Raw genomic sequence first — 11,601 nt, 5'->3', positions numbered from 1 at the left:
ACATAAAAGAAACCTCTAATTTCAAAACGAAACCAGCAGAAAAAGCCAAAAAAAAAGCAAACCAGTTGCGGTGGAGTCTGTTTCAACTTATGGAGAACCCCAGTGTTTCTGAGTAAGCTGTTCTTCATAGTTTTCACTGACTGTAATATTTTGGAAGTAGATCACCAGCCTGTCTTTAAAGGCAACTCTAGGTGGATTTGAACTGCTAACCTTTCAGTAGCCAGGTGCTTAATCATGTGCACCATCTAGGGACTTTTCTTATTTCCTAAGAGGGTCATAGGAGCTCTGGTAGCATAGTGACTAAGGCACTTGACTGTTAACCAGAAGGTTGGCAGTTCAAATCTCCCAGCCACTCCTTGGAAGGAAGGTTGGGCAATCTACTTCCATAGTGATACTGCCTTGGAAACCCAAGGAGGGGTCGCTATGAGTCGGGTCCGACTCAACAGCACATAACAACAACAAAGGAGTCATACTTACAGATACAGGGTCTAGGACTTCAAAACATATTTTGTGGGACACAATCTAATCTATAATAGCAGGAGTGTTGCCTCTGAAAGCCTACTGCTGAATGTCTTGCTGGAACTGCCCTCAGAGTAAGCCAGGCCCTGGGCACAACCTATTAAGAGTGATCCATGATCATAACTCCAATTTATGGAACTTGCACAGCAGTTCAGCCTCTCCCTCTGCCCTCTTACCTCCCTCAGTCCCTCATAGGTGCATTCCCAAGAGCTGTTGTTAGTTGTCAGTGAGTCCATTCCGACTCATGGCAACCCCATGTGTGCAGAATGAAACTGGCCCATAGGGTTATTTGTTGTTGTTTCACTGTGATTTGGGTGAAAGTTTATAGAGCAAATTCATTTTGCTTTCAACAGTTCATACATATTTTGTTTCATGACATTGATTGCAATCCTCATAATGTAACAGCTCTCTGAACCCACTTCCTCCCTGCAGTTATCTTTTCCCTGTATCCTTCTTTCCTATGCATTCTTGCCTTCTGAGCTATCTCTCTACAAATTCTGCTCTTCTGATCTCCCATGGTTCATTGTTCTAAGGAGTGTACCTACTATTGTACTAATAGTAGCTAAGAGGCTCTGGCGGTGAAATGACTAAGGGATTTGATTACTAACAAGAAGCTGCTTCATGGAAGGAAGACAGCCAATCTACTACTGTAAAGATTTACTGCCTCCAAAACCCAATGGTCACTATGAGTCCAAATCAACTCAATGGCATTGGGTGGAATTGTTTGGCTGGAAGCCACAGGAGTGAGTTCTGTTCCAAGCCAGAAAATTGACTAGGGACCAGAGTCTCAGGGGTTTCACCAGTCTGTATCAGACCAGTAAGCCTGGTCTTCTATTTTAATTATTTTTAGTTTTGTTCCACATTTTCCTCACACTCTATAGAGAATCGCCTATTTGATCTCTTTGCAAGTAGTGGTAGCCAGGCACCCTCTAGTTCTTCTGGTCTCAGAAGAATCCATCCTGAAAGCTATAGTCTTTGATCTTCATCAGTGAGTGCTTCAAATCATCTTCACTTTCAGTAAGCAAGTTGTATCATCTGCATATCGTAGATTGTTAATGAATCTTCCTCTAATCCTGATGCTGTATTCTTCAAAAGCTGAAACTTTTTTGATTATCTACTTAGAATACAGACTGAATACCTGCCAGTATTTGAAATACCAGTGGCATTGCTTTTAGCATCACAGCAACATGCAAGCCACCACAGTATGACAAACTGACAGAGAAGTGGTGGCTTTAGCCATTTAGGGAAATACAAAGCAAAACCATATTGAAATATTGCTTCACACCAAGTAAAATGGCTATGATTTTAAAATCAGAAAACAATTAGTGTTGAGAGGTTGTGGAGAAACTAAAACCCTCATCCATTGCTGGTGGGATTGTAAAATGGTACAGCCACTATGGAAACTAGTTCGGCAGTTCCTCAAAAAGGTAAACAGAATTACCATATTACCTGATCATTTCAATTGTATTATATATGCAAAGGAATTGAAAGCAGAAATGCAAACTATACTTGTATACCAATGTCATTCACAATAGCCAAAAGGTGGAAACAATCTAAATGTCCATCAACAGATGATTGGATAAACAATGTGGTACATACATACAACAAAATTTCACTCAGTAATAAAGAGAAATGAATTCCTGATACATGTTACAACATGAATGAAACTTGAAAACATTAAGGTGAGTGAAATAAGTCAGGCACATATGACAAATATTGATCCCACTTTTTATGTGTGGATTAAATTGTGTCCACCCAAAAAATATGTGTAGTCAATTCCCATGGAAGCAGCAGTCAAGAAATCAAACAACATAATGTGCTGGGCAAATATGCCACAAAAGTCCTCTTTAAAGTGTTAAAAAGCAAAGATGTCGCTTTGAAGATTAAGGTATGCTGGACCCAAGCCATGGCATTTTCAATCACCTCAAATGCATGCAAAAGCTGGACAAAAAATAAGGAAGACCAAAGAAGAACTGATGCATCTGAATTACAGCATTGGTGAAGAGTACTGAATATACCAAGGACTATCAGAAGAACAAACAAATCTGTCTTGGAAGAAGTATCACCAGAATGATCCTTAGAATCAAAGATAGGGAGAGTTCATCTTATGTACATTAGACATGGGATCAGGCGGGCCTAGTCTATACAGAAAGACATTATGCTTGGTAAAGTAGAGGGTCAGTGAAAAATAGGAAGACCCTCAATGAGATGGATTGATGCAGAAGGTGCAGGAGTGGGCAATGTTTTGTCCTGTTGTACATAGGGTTGCTATGAGTTGGTACAAATGTAATGGTGCCTAACAACAATAGGATTAAAAGGGTCAGATCTCTATCACCTTGTTTCCAGAGTGTGGAACTGCCCATCATGTGAGCCAAGACAGTGGGACCAATGCCCAAAGGTAAGAGGATCAGGTTGCCTTATCCAAGGGCCAGGAGAATAAAACTACTGTGGCCAAGGTGGTGTAGTCATCAGTCAAGTGGGCCAGGAAAATGGGGCCACCCAAACCCAAAGGAGCTGAGGTGCCATCCCAGTAGGCCTGGAAGGCAGGGCTCATGCCCAGGGAAGAAGGACTGTCACCCAGAATGTGGAGACAATGGCCAACATTAAGGATCTTGGGGGGTAAGGCTATTGCCCAGATTGTCCTGGAGAAGAGGGGAGTTTTTCAAGCCTTGAGAGCTAATGTAATTTTTTTCTGCTGGGGTTTGGACTTATTTGGTTTCCATAATCCTTTCTTTCTCTCCAATGTCTTCCATTTGCAATGGAAATGTCTATCTTATTCCAGTTGCAACATTGTATCTTGGAAGCAGATAATCCATATTTTAGATTTTATAGGTTTACTGAAGACGAGAAATTTTGCCCAGGGTGAATCATGCCTAGAATCATACGTAATTTATATTATACAGAAGATGAGATTTTGGACTTAAGGTTGATACTGGAATGGGATAACACTCTTGGGAGGATATGGTAGGATAATTGTTTATTGGCACGTGAAAAGGGCATGAGTTTGGGGGGACCAAAAGGTAGAATGTTATGCATTGAATTGTGTCTCTCAAAATAAGTTTGGAGGATATAATGCTAGGTAAGTAGAGGGTCAGCACAAAAGAAGAAGGACCTCAGCAAGACAGACTGACACAGTGGCTACAATGCTGGAATGAAGAGTGGCAACAACTCTAAAGATGGCACAGGATTAGGCAGTGTTTCATTGTTGTGCATAAGGTCGCTATGAGTCAAAACTGACTCTATAGCCCCTAACAACAAAATATGTGTTGTAAACCTCTGTAACTGTGGATATAATCCCATATGAGAATAGGGTTTTATCTGTTATGTTAATGAGACTATGCCAAAATTAGGGTATGTTTTAGCCAATCATTTTTGAGATGTAAACAAGTAGATAGTGAGCAGAAGAAAGCGAATAAGAATGGGGGAAAGACAGATGTCACATGAGATTGCCAATAAAGGGAGTAACACTGGGGTTTCAAAAGCTGAGATAAATATCTTACCCGAGTGGATAAAGAGCTTCTCCTAGAGCTGGTGTCCTGAATTCAGACTTCTAGTCTCAAAAACTTTGAGGAGATAAACTTCTGTTTCTTATGTGATCTATATATGGTATTTCTGTTACAGCAGCACTAAGAAACTAAGACACTATTTATATGAAATATCTAGACTAGGCAAATGTATTGAGATCAAAATGTATTAGTGGTTACCAGCAGTGAGAGGAAAAGGGAAAAAGGAATTAATTGCTTAGGGAGCACTGAGCCTCTGTTAAGAGTATTAAGTTAGAAACAGTGGTGATAGTTACACAGCATGATGGACATAACTAATATCATTGAATTGTACATGTAAACTAAGACATGTGAATGTTCATCAAAGTGTAAAATCAGCAGAAGACGATTTTAACAATCAAGTAGATAGAATGACACATTCTGTGGAAACCAGTCATCCTTTCCTCAGCCATTCCTGTTATTATCCAAAGGACTCGTGAACAAGTGGCCATGATGGCAGGGATGAAGTGACAAATAAAAAAGTAAAAAAAAAAGAAATAATCACATTGTTCTCATTACCTTTTTATATAATTTTTGTCATCACAAACACACACAAAGACTAATCATACCAAATGTTAGAGAGAATGTGGAAGACTGGAACTCACATACACTGCTGGTGGTAATGTAAAAGGTACACTACTTTAGAAGACAGTATGACAATTTCCTAAAAAGTAAAACACAAAATGTCTTAGGCTGGGTTCTTTAGGGAGCCAAAGCCAGTTAAGCTTATATGTGTACAAACCAAACCCAGAGCCACTGAATTGATTCCAACTCATAGCAACCTCCATTGAGTTTCCAAGGCGGTAAATCTTTTCTTTCTTTAATAAATTCTTTATTAGTGTTTCTTTTTGCCATTTCCCATTTTGTTGTGGTGGTTGTTAGTTACTATAGAGTCAATTCGAACTCATAGCAACCCCATGTGTGCAGAGTAGAACCGCTCATAGGATTTTTACTTTCATTGTGGTGAAAACATACACAACAAGGCAATTGCCAACATAACAACTTCCACATTTATAGCTCAGGGACATTGATAACATTTTTCATGTTGTGCCACCATTATTTCTCCAAAATATTCCAACATCACTAGCATAAACTCAATGCCCAACAAAGAAAAGCTTCCCTTTTCCCCCTCCCTCCTACCCGTGGTATCCAGTAATAAACTTTGGTGTGTGTGTGTGTGTGTGTGTACATTTACAGCCTTGAGATAGGTTAAATATATATATATATATATATATTTATATATAGTTTATATGTGTACAAACCAAACCCACTGCCACCGAATTGATTACAACTCATAGCAACTTGAGTTTCCAAGGCTGTAAATCTTTTTTCTTTAATAAATTCTTTATTAGTGTTTCTTTTTGCCAAACAAACCTATCTCAAGGCTGTAAATTTTATGGAAGGATATTGCCTTATCTTTTTCCTACAAAGCGGCTGGTGTGTTTGAACTGCTGACCTTCTGATCAGCAACCAAATGTCTTACCTTACATGCCACCAGAGCTCCTTTATATGTTTGTACACACATACACACAGATTTACCTCAAGAAAATGGGGCACATGGTTGTAGAAGCTGGCAAGTCAGACATCAGGCTGGAGGCTTTGCCTGGCTCATGTAGCTACACAGGCTGATGAACCCAAGATTGGGAAGTCAGATTGCAGGTTGCTGGCTCACAGGCTGCAGCAGCTAATAGATCTCAAGATCAGCAGGCAATATGACAGGCCATTGGCTGAGTTTCCAGGAATGGGAGGTCAGATGATGAGAGCAAGATGCAGGATCCAGAGTGAGCAAAAGCTAGAGAGCTTTGCCAGAATGTCCATATATATTCAATGCAGGCACACCCTCAAGCGCACTTCATTTCAGTTGATTGACTTCTCATAGCAGATCTCAATATGGATGTGATCGTATTATCTCAGTTCTCATCAGGGGGATGGCTACATCATTACATAACTCTCAAACTATATCATAACTGCCTAGTCAGAGAATCATGGCCCAGCCAAGATGACACACCCAGCCATGACAGTCCATCCCTTTTCAACTTGGCAACTGTAAACATCTTAAACCATATTTAATGTCTAAATAGATAATTACAAAATTATACTTGCACCTAAGATGATACAACTAACACACATAAAACTGAAAACACACTAGCTCAGTTTACATCTTATATTTTATAAAAGATACTTGTTGCAATTATAGTCCTTGTTTCTGCATCTGGTCTCATGGTCATGGTTAGTATTTAGAACTATCTTCTTCTACCACCCATTCTGTATTTGCTTTACCCTCATAAGCAACTCAGCTTGTTGTGGTTTTTCTGGTGACCTCCACTTTCATTCCTGAAAATTAGTTGTCAAAATTGTAGTCTTGATAAAATTGATTGCTATAGTTTTCCATTGACTTTAATCACAATCCTAAGCAATTTTATTTTTAAAATATTGTGATTTGGGTAAGTTTACAGAGCAAATTCCATCTTCCATACAGCAGTTCACATATACTTTGTCTCATGACATTGACTACAATTTCCCACAATGCAACAGCTCCCCTCCCACTTCCTCCTCATAGTTACCTCTTCCTTGTGTCCTTCCCTCCATGGACTACTGCCCCACAGCTGTCTCCCTGTGCATACATACACATTCCATTCTGTGTGTTCATCACTGTTCTCTTCAAGGAGTTTATCTACCTAGTGTACATGTTCACCTCATATGCTTGTCTTTTGTTTGGCTGGAAGCCACAGGCATGGGTTGAATTCCAGACATGAAGGGTAGCTAGGGGCTATAGTCCCAGTGGTTCCATCATCTGTATCAGAACAGCAATCCTGGTCCTTTTTTTTTTGTTTTGTTTTAATGATTCTGAGTTTTGTCCACATTGTTGTTCCATTTTATCCAGGATCTCCTACATAGATCCCCCTCTGAGTGGTTGACAGTGGTAGCCAGGCACCATCCAGTTCTGATGTACCAGTCACTTGGACTAATTGTTTCCATGAATCTTTGGTTTTCTTAATTATTCTTTGGCCTGGATGAGGAGAGACCCATTGTTGCATACATATAGCTGCTTGCAAGCTTTTTAAAATCCCAGTCACTACTTGTCAAAGTAGGATGTGGAACAATGTTTTGTGTAGTGTGTTATGCCCATTGAGCTTGATATCCCCTGAAACTATGATCCCAAGCCTACAGGTCCAACCACTTGCTCCCCCTGTGTAGCTGGCTGTGGCCAAGAAATGACTACAACCTTGTCCCTTGTCAGGTCTACTACATACCTCATAATTCTTACAGAATATACCCATACACTTGTAGATAGATTGTCTGCCAAACCCTGTACATGGTCTTGGGCACTCCCCACTGCATAGTCATACCTAATAGTTCAGCCTGTCGACTCATCTATACACCCACATATTCATGTTTCTCTTCATTAACAATGCAGTACTGTATGTGCAGAAGGGTTCATCTTTATTGTCTGTACCTCATGTACCTGTCTGTCTTCCTGTTCCTCAATGCCACTGTGTTGATCACTCACATTTGGTACATTGCCCTTCTCTTCACACAAATCAATACTTGTCTCTACCTATCTAGTAATGTTTCCTCCCCTCCCCTCCTACCTCTGGTAACCAAAAAAGAAAATTTCATTCCATATATAAATCTTTCCTTGACTTTTTACAATAGTGGACTAAAACAGTATTTGTCTTTCTTTGATTGACTTATTTCACTCAGTATAATGTCCTCCAAGTTCATCTATGTTATGTGTTTTTCAGATTGTATTGTATTCTTTAGGGATGCATAGTATTCCATTGTGTCTATGCACCATATCTATACTTCAGTTGATGGACGCATAAGTTGTTTCCAACTTTTTTTTTTTTTTTTTTTTAATTAGGATTTGGGTGAAGATTTACAGAAAAGACAAACTTTTCAGAAAACAGACTGAAGGATGATTTTTTTTATTATGCGTTAGATGCAAGTTTACAGAGCAGAGCTTGTTTCACATTCAATGCTACGTGAACACTCAGTTTCACTCCCCATTCACCATGTCCAACCACAACCCAGTCTCCTCCCCTCCCTACCCTGCAACCCTCACCCTATGTCCCTCATATTCATGAACTCCTGTCTGTCCTGCATTTCCTCAATTTCAATGTTGATCCTTTGGTGTCCCATAGTCCATTGCTCCAATGGATGCATTACTATAGAGTATGTGAGTGCGTCATCCTGGGTGGAGTGATCTGTGTGTACATCTAGTTAACTACTGGGCTGAGACCCAACCTTGGGGGTGTGCTTAATTCCAGGTGCAGAATGAATTCCAGGGCCATAGTATTGGGGGTCTCACCAGACTTCATCTGTCCAGTAATTCTGGTCATTATTGAGTATTTGAATTTGTTCCACATTTTCCCTCCCACTCTATAAAGGATCTCCAGATTTGATCCTTTCCTGAGTGGTTGGCATTGGTAGCCAGGCACTATCTAGTTCTTCTGGTCTCAAAGATCATCGTGTCCTGTGGCTGATTGCTTCCAAATGCCCCTCCCCTTTTTGCATTCTTCTTTACTTCTGATGCTAGGAGACAGTTATCTGCATCCTAGATGGCAGGTTGAAGCTTTTAAGACCCCAGTCGCTACTCACCAATGTAGGATGTGGAGCAAGGATTTTATGTATTTTGGTGTGCCAGTTGAGTCTGGTGTCCACCAGTACTACAGTCCTGAGATGGTAGATCTATTGGATCTCTCTCCCATAGTGTCTGGTGGTCTGTGAGCAATTAATCTGTGTCTATCTTCTATTGTTTCTGTAAGGATTGAAGGTGTCCTAATGTTATCATGGTTGTCACAGATCCTTCCCATATATCCCTCCCCCTACCCACATCAGCGTGTGGGCCCCAACTAGCCTGAAATTAATCCTTCCCATTCCCTCCCCATCCCAATAACCTACTAAGTGATTTTCTTTCCCAAGCAAACCCTTCCCTTTTTACAGTAACGGGCTCATACAGTACTGGTCTTTCTGCGATTGACTTATTTCACTCAGCATAATGTCCTCTAGGTTCATCCACGTTGTGACTTGATTCGCATATCCCTAATTGTTCTTCAGTGTAGCATAGTATTCCATTGTGTGCATGTACTATAATTTGGTTATCCACTCATCCATTGATGGGCATTTGTTGTTGTTGTTGTTATGTGCCGTCGAGTCAGCCCCGACTCATAGCGACCCCTCCTTGGGTTTCCGAGGCAGTATCATTACAGAAGTAGGATTGCCCAACCTTCCTTCGGCATTTAGGTTGTCTCCATCTTTTTGCTATAGTGAATTGTGCTGCGATGCACACTGGTGTACATATGTCTGTTCATCCGCTATCTCTCACCTCTTTAGGATATGTTCCTAGTACTGGAATTGCTGGGTCCAATGGTACTTCTATTTTAAGTTTTTTAAGGAAACACCATACCGTTTGCCACAATGGTTGCACCATTTTACAATCCCACCAGAAGTGCAGAAGAGTTCCAATCTCTGCAACCTCGCCAGCATTTGTTATTTTGGGACCGTTGAACTTTGCTATTTTTGCTGGGGTGAGATGATATCTCATTGTTGTTTTGATTTGCATCTCTCTAAAGATTAATGATCACCAGCAATTTCTCATGTGTTTGTTGGCTGCCTGTATATCTTCTTTGGTGAAGTGTCTGTTCAAGTCTTTTGCCCATTTGTGAGTTGGGTTCTTTATCCTTTTGGTGTTGAGGTGTTGAAGTTTTCTATAGATTTTGGAGATAAGTCCTTTATCAGATGTGTCGTAGGCAAATATTTTCTCCCAATCCGTAGGTTCCTTTTTACCCTTTTGATGAAGTCTTTTAATGTGCCTAAGAAATTAATTTTTAAAAGGGCCTAGTCATCTAGCTTCTCTTCTATCTCCTACACATTCTGGGTTATGCTTGATAGTCTATTTATGCCATAAATTAGGGCTTCCAGATTTGCCCCTATTTTATCTTTGATGAATTTTATAGTTTTGGGTTTTACATTAAGTCTTTGATCCAGCTTAAGTTTGTTTTTATGTATGGGGTGCGGTATAGGTCTTGTTTTATTTTTCTGCAAGTGGATATCCAGTTTTGCCAGCACCATTTGTTAAAGAGGCTGTCTCTTCCCCATTGAGTGGGTTTTGGACCTTTGTCAAAGATCAGTTGTCCATAGATGGATGGGTGTATATCTGGACATTAGATTCTGTTCCATTGGTCTATCTCTCTATCACTGTACCAATACCATGCTGTTTTGACTACTGTAGCTGTATAGTAGTTTTTAGGATCTGAGAGTGTGAGACCTCCCACTTTGTTTTTCTTCTTGAGAAGTGCTCTGCTTATCTGAGGTCTCTTTCCTTTCTATATGAAATTAGTAATTAGTTTTTCCATGTCCTTAAAAAATGTTAAAATCTGGATCAGGATTGCATTAAATGTGTAGATTGCTTTAGATAGTATCAACATTTTCACAATATTTAGTCTATCTATCCATGATGTTGGCCATTGGCTTTGTATATATACCCTTTATTATGTTGAGGAATTTCCCTTCTATTCCTATTTTGCTGAGAGTTCTGAAAAGGAATGGTTGTTGGATTTTATCAAATGCCTTTTCTGCATTGATTGATATAATCATATGGTTCTTTTGTTTTGTTTTGTTTATGTGGAGGACTACGTTAATTGATTTTCTGATGTTTAATGACCCTTGTTAACCTGGTATGAATCCCAGTTGGTCCAGGTGTATTAATTTTTGATATGTTGTTGGATTCTGTTGGCCAGGATGTTATTAAAAGATTTTTGCATGTATGTTCATGAGGGATATTGGTCTGTAGTTTTCTTTTCTAGTGGTGTCTTCTCTGGTGTTGGTATTAGTGTTATGCTTGCTTCATAAAATGCGTTTGGGAGTCTTCCATCTTTTTCTACGTTCTGGAAAAGCTTGAGTAGCATAGGTGTCAACTTTCTCTGAATATTTGATAAAATTCTCCAGTGAAGCCATCAGGGCCTGGGGTTTTCTTTGTGGGAAGTTTTAATGACCTGTTCAATTTCTTCTCTTGTTATAGTTCTGGTCATTTTCTATCTCTGAGTGGGATAGTGTAGGTAGGTCTTGTGATTCTAGAAACCTGTCTATGTCTTCTATGTTCTCAAATCTGTTGGAGTAGTTTTTCATAATATTCTGCTGGTACCTTTCTTATTTCACTTGTTCTGCTGTAATGACACCATTTTTGTTTACAATTCTTGTGATTTGGATCTTCTCTTTCTTTTCATTAGATCTGCCGATGGTTTATTGATTTTATTAATCTTTTTGAAGAACAAGCTTTTTGTTTCATTGATTTTCTCTATAGTATTTTTGTTTTCTGTTTCATTTATTTCTGCTCTGATGTTTATTATTCCCTTGCTTCTAGATATTGTAGGAATCTTTTGTTATTTTATTTCTAGTTGTAGGAGTTGGTGAGTTAGAGTGCTGACTTTGTTTCTTTCCTCTATTATTTTATTTTATTGTGATTTGGATGAAGATTTACAGAGCAAATTCACTTTCTATACAGCAGTTCACATATACTTTGTCTCATGTCATTGAC

This window comes from Orycteropus afer, unplaced genomic scaffold (assembly GCF_000298275.1).
Source record: "Orycteropus afer afer isolate SDZICR_OR568_19922 unplaced genomic scaffold, OryAfe1.0 scaffold00440, whole genome shotgun sequence".
NCBI classification, from domain to species: Eukaryota; Metazoa; Chordata; class Mammalia; order Tubulidentata; family Orycteropodidae; genus Orycteropus; species Orycteropus afer.
This window is presented reverse-complemented; position numbering follows the sequence as displayed.